We start from the raw sequence: 6,000 nt of genomic DNA, 5'->3' as shown, positions 1-6,000 counted from the left end.
GAACTTTTCAGGGACACAGTTATATATATTATTGCTATTTTTTACTTCACTTCAGTTTGCAGTGATAGAATCCCAGGAGCTAGGACAGGTAATTCTCTCAGGGATGCCTACATGGTGCTCACATGGAACAGCCCATGGCTAAATATATGGAGACTACACTGGGAAAATCTGTCCTTTTAATAAGAAACACGAGAGCATTAATACCCATCACTTACTGACCTTCCCCAAATTCAGTGGCTGAACTCAGTCTCTGTAATTATCAGTCTGCAGATTTAATAAAACTTTCACTGCCTAATGACTGTGCATGTAGTCAAACATAGATTATCCTGCTATATAGAATTCCTCATAAAAAATACTGTTGGTTATTATAACCATCTTGTCTGTCAGCTTGAACACCTGCTGTTTGGGAAAGCGACTGCCAGTTCTGACATCTGAATGCAATCCGGAAAATTATAACCATGCATCACTCAAAACATCCTTTTCAAAGGCACCGTCCAAGCATCATAATTTCCTTGGTTGGTCGCCTGTTACTATCATTTGTCCTAAGATCTTGGAGATAAACAGAAAAAGTTTCCAGATGCACAGCCATATATCCTAACTCTCAGATCATAAGGAAAACCATCACAACTGGTGAGGTGGCGTTCAATTTTTGGAGCTTCTATATGATTATAGAGGAAGAACTAACAAAGTCTTGCTTCATAGGAAGTTTTGTCTCCATGCTGGGTAGAACAAGGCAGAGAACTATCTTGATTCCTTTTGTATCTAGTTAAATCTAGTTAAAATGTTAACTAGGTTAAAATGTTGAATGAAAATTCATGAAAAACACGTTTTGTATATATTTCCCCAGGTTTGTATGGACAGAAAATAAAATTGTCAAAGAGCTTTCATTTTTAAGAAATTTTAGATTTTTATTTTTTTTAAACCTTTTCGTTCTCTTGAAGGCCACATGGAAAACCGAATGGTTTTAATGGACTTTTGGGTCAACATTTAAGTAAGTACACTAAAGCAATGTAATCCTTCTTGACAGAACAAGCAAGCAGCATGGATTTACTTACAGAGAGTAACAAGAACGGTTTTAGCATCCCCTTTCAATGTGTGGTTTGAGCTCCTCCATCACTGACATGGTAAGAGTTAAATAGCTCTCTCTTAGGTCCTGTTTATCCAATCTGATTTCCTTTTACAACAAGGTCACAGCTGGCTGACCAAGGGAAACCAGTTGATGTCATTTCTTTGGATTTCACTAAGGATTTCAATACTGTCTCACCATATCTCACTGGACAAAATGGTCAGCACACAACTAGACAAAGCCATAAGGCGTTGGGTGGGTGGTTGGCTGAAGGGTCAGGCCCAGAGGGTGATATTAAATGGGGTTACATCTGGCTGGAGGCCAGTCAGTATTGGGGTTCCCCAGGGCTCCATTTTAGGGGTATTTAAAAAAATATTTTCATAAAAGACCTGAACTCAGGACTAGAAGGTGTCTTCAGTATGTTTGCAGATGGCACCAAATTGAGAGGTGCTGTTAACTGGGCAGATTATAGAGCTGGGCAATCACCAACAGCGTGAAGTTCAACAGGGGCAGGTGCTGGATTCTGCACCTGGGAAGGAACAACCCTCACTGCACATCCAGACTGGGGGATCAGATGCTGGAGGCCAGCCATGATGAGAGGGATTTGGGGGCCTTGGTCAACAGCAAGTTAAACGTGAGCCAGCAGCGTGCCCAGGCAGCCAGGAGGGCCAACCATATCTTGGGCTGCATCAAGCATGGCACAGCCAGCCAGTACAGGGAAGTGACTGTCCCGCTCTACACTGCGCTGGTGCGGCCTCACCCTGAGTACTGTGTGTGGGTTTGGGTGCCACAGTACGAGAGAGACATAAATACTGGAGAGTGTCCAGAGGAGGGCAACGAGGATGGTGAAGGATATGGAGGGGAGGACATATGAGGAGAGGCTGAAGTCCCTTGTTTTTTTCAGCCTGGAGAAAAGACGACTGAGGGGAGACCTCATCATGGTCTCTGGCTCCCTGACAAGAGGGAGCGAAGGGGCAGTTGCCCATCTCCTCTCTTTGGTGACCAGTGATAGAACCCAAGGAAACAGCATGAAGCTGTGACAGGGGAAGTTTAGGCTGGATGTTAGGAAGAGGTTCTTTACTGAGAGGGTGGTCAGGCACTGGAACAGGCTCCCCAGGGAAGTGGTCACAGCACCCAGCTTGGCTGAGTTCAAGAAGCACTCAGAAGATGCACTCAGTCCCATGCTCTGACTTGGCTGGCTCTGTGTGGAGCCAGGAGTTGAACTTGATGATCCTTATGGGTCCCTTCTAACTCAGGAGATTCGATGATTCTATGATTCTTCCAAATCAACAGAGCAGCACTTAGCCTGTGAATTTTTGTACCCATCCTGAAAAAGACCCCTGTGTCACAAAGCCTCTGTGTTTCTGCTCCATTAAGTAATGGGTATACAATGACAAGAAGAATAAGGTTTAAAATGCTAAAGGTTTGGAGCAACAAGGATGAAGTGTGTTACTTGTAAACATAAAAGTAAAAAGCTCATGTTCTTAATCTGGCCTGTTCTTATACTATAGGGAAGTTTTGGTTGAAAGAGAAATTCCCCGCTTTGGCTGAAGCTTTATAGTATTTTCATGCTGTTTTTACGGCTCCATTGTTATAAGATGTGCAGTTCTGCCCAATTTGCTAAACACAGACTTAATAAACACCACTACTGAAGTATTTATCACAGCAAAGCGAACTTGGATTGAGAGCAGGAGAAAAAACATGCAGGTGAAAACATGCAAAAACATGCAGGTGAACACCATGGCAACCTACACTGCTGAAGATCCTTTCTTTTCAGTAGCAAGTATAGCACAAGAACCTAATAAATAAGGACTGTGCTCCTCTCCTTCAGATCTCTTGATCACATACGTTCAAATAAACCTGAAAGCTCATAAGCTTTGGTACTATCCAACACAACCATAACACACAAAGATGCACTGTAGATGAAGATGGACAAATGAGGTTTGGGTACTTCAATTATACCAGCATTGAGTTAATTCACCTAAATAGCAGCCCAACATCCTAACTTAGGTGACTAATCTTGAATCTTTTGCTTCCTGGGCAAACCGAACATTGATGTCATTCTCTTGAAATTAATGGCCTCAATTATTTGGGGTGGCTGCTGGCCCAGTGATTCAGCTGGATATGATCTGAAATGTCTGTGAAAATGAAGTTCTCAAAAAGCATTTATTTTAAGATAGACATTATTATGTCACCTAGTAAAACTAAAAAATAGCACCCACACATCTCTGCAATAAATAACAATGAGATCTTCCTTTCAAGCCATCTCATTGTAAGAAAAACTTCCAGCCAGTAAAGGCAGGAAATACTTGACCAGAAAGATATATCTTATGCTCAAGTCTGGGAGTCTCTTTCCAAGTGGATTCAATTTCACTGCTCAAACCTTTCAGCTACTCAAGAGCTAATATCTAAACTAAATCATTGGGAGTGAGCAAAGGCAATTTAACATGTTCTGTAATAAGTAATAATCACCAACCACCATGAAAAATCCAGTTCAGAAGGTTTTAATTTGATCTATAATGTTTTGCAGCTGCCTATTACAGTGAAACCTCTCCAGAATTTCACAGGAGAATGTTTTCTCTTGTCCATATTAAATAAGATTCTCAACAATTAAAAAAAAAAAATCCTGAAAATATCCTGCCTGAGAGATGTTGTTGGTGGGTTGGGTTTTTTCCTTTACAGAAATTATGGATTTCACAGAAGAGTCCATAGCTATATTCCCCCACCTTCTCAACCTAGAGAATATTTTTCTTATTCTTTCACTGAGCCTAGGGAAGACACAGGTCCAAAGTGCCTCCATTACATTTTTCAGCCACTGCAGAAAAAAAAAGAAAAAAGAAAAAAAAATCCCGACAGGTTAAATGTTGATTCTCAAATAGAAGAGAAACAAGATAATAAAAATACCTCAGACTAAACATTTACACACTGTCTGCTTGGGCTGGAGTGTACGGACATCTGAGTTTTTTGGATTTCTGGTGGAGTCTTAAGCTATAGCAAAGCGCATAGCTGAACTGCCAACAGCACCAGTTTACCCAGGAGGCTGCAGGCATCCTTCCATCATTTCAAAACTCAGATTGTCTGAACAAACAGAAAAAATGTGGAAAAGAAGCTGAAGAATGTCAATGCAGCGAAGAGAATGAAGTTGGCCTTTGCGCTAGCTGGACACCATTACAGCATATTTCCCATCACACCTACTAGGCAGGCTGAGCAACATGCTATTCCTGTGAAAGGCATGTTCCTCTGCTAAACAATTTCGGCTGAGACATCTGGGTCTGGAGGTTGTAATGGTCATCAGAAGGGTCTGATCTCTGTGAAATGGCTAGATTGCTTCCTCACATTTTAGCTGGACTAACAGCAAAATAATTTTAACAGTGTGGAGTATCCATCTGAATTTCAGGCTACACGCTAAGCCAGCTTTTTTTCCAGGAAAGCTAAACAACATCAAGGACTTAAAAAGACATGAAGCTCTACTGCCTACTGAAAGCTAGTTCCAGACTTCCTAGCAACATAGGCAAAATCAAATTTTATTGTCCTAATGATGAAGGGGAGGAGCAAAGCAAAAAATTCCACTTCTGTCCTCAGTCCAGCTGTGGAAAAATTCAACCCTGCCTCAGCAGTACAGCAGTTCCCCTCTTCATCCACCCTCCGTCCCCACTCAGCTCTAGAGGTGTTCCTCCAGCTTCCAGAGACAATGCCAACCCAGGGGGCGGAAGGAGAGAAGTTAACCATAGCAATTGCTGATATATTGCCCTTCCCTAGGGCTCTGCCTTCACTTGGGCTTAGTGCCCAGAGCTGATTAGAGAAGACCAGCTGGAGCACAGGTCTGCTCCTACTGCTGAACGAGACTCGGGCTGAGGTGGACATACAACCCCGGGGTGTCTTATCTCAGCCCAAACTTAAGCTCTTGCTGTACCTGGCATCATTTAGCTGTCATTGCTACCTTCCTTCACCAGAGTGGAAAGTTTACGGTGTCCACTGGAACAGTCCTGGAGACCAACACGGCCTGCAAGCTGGATGTCTGTGTGGGGGCTGGCACCATGGGGCTCTGCACCAGGGCTGCTATGTGCTACCTCAAAAATGTGTTCAGTGGATTAAGAAAAAATTGCTGGGAAAAGACTAATAACTCGGTTGGGTCTGTGTTGTCTGAACCCCAATATCACCTGAAAATAATTAAACCCAACACACTGCCAGGAGGCAGTTGGGCAAACGAGAGTTTTCATGGGCAGTTTATGTTGCCTGAGAAGGAACTGCAGGGAAATCCTGGGAGTGGATGTTAGAGAGTACATGGATACTCCATGTTCCTTACAGAATACAGAAGGATAATACAGAAAACCATTAAAACACTGTATGCCCTAGTGTCACCAAGTAAATGTCACATCCCCCTGCCTGTGGGCAAGACATGACAGGGAATAAGAGTGTCACTGACAGAGTGCTCCTCAATTTAAACTCAACAGATTGTCCCCATACCTGTTTCTTTTCCTGGGTAGCTATTTTGCACAGAATAGATCTCACTAGTAAAAGAATTATAATTTCCTAATAGTAGATACAATGTGAAACAAAATCCTGATGTTTCACATTTTTGGTCACACATTTCAGGCTTTTTTCACACCCTGAACGCACGTGGCAACAAGCTGAACACAGGATCAAGAGAACATTCAGCTAATGAGCTTCCCCCGGCAGCTCTTGATTTTTAGTGTGAGCTTTAAATACGGTATGTACTGACCAATTCCTGTTTTGTATTCTTACATTCCCCCTAAATTTTTACTTGCATATACTATTACTCCTTCTGTCCTCTCCTAACCCATTTTGAAATGTTACTGTTTGCCATTTTATAGCTGCTGTGTTTCACCTCAGAGTTGGCTGTATTTCAGTTGTGGTTACTCATTACATCTACTTTATCAGTCTCTGGGAAGAAAGGTGTTAAAAGGAATAAA

The sequence above is a fragment of the Gallinula chloropus genome (genome assembly GCF_964237585.1).
Source record: "Gallinula chloropus genome assembly, chromosome: 1".
NCBI classification, from domain to species: Eukaryota; Metazoa; Chordata; class Aves; order Gruiformes; family Rallidae; genus Gallinula; species Gallinula chloropus.
Note: the sequence above shows the minus strand (reverse complement) of the source record.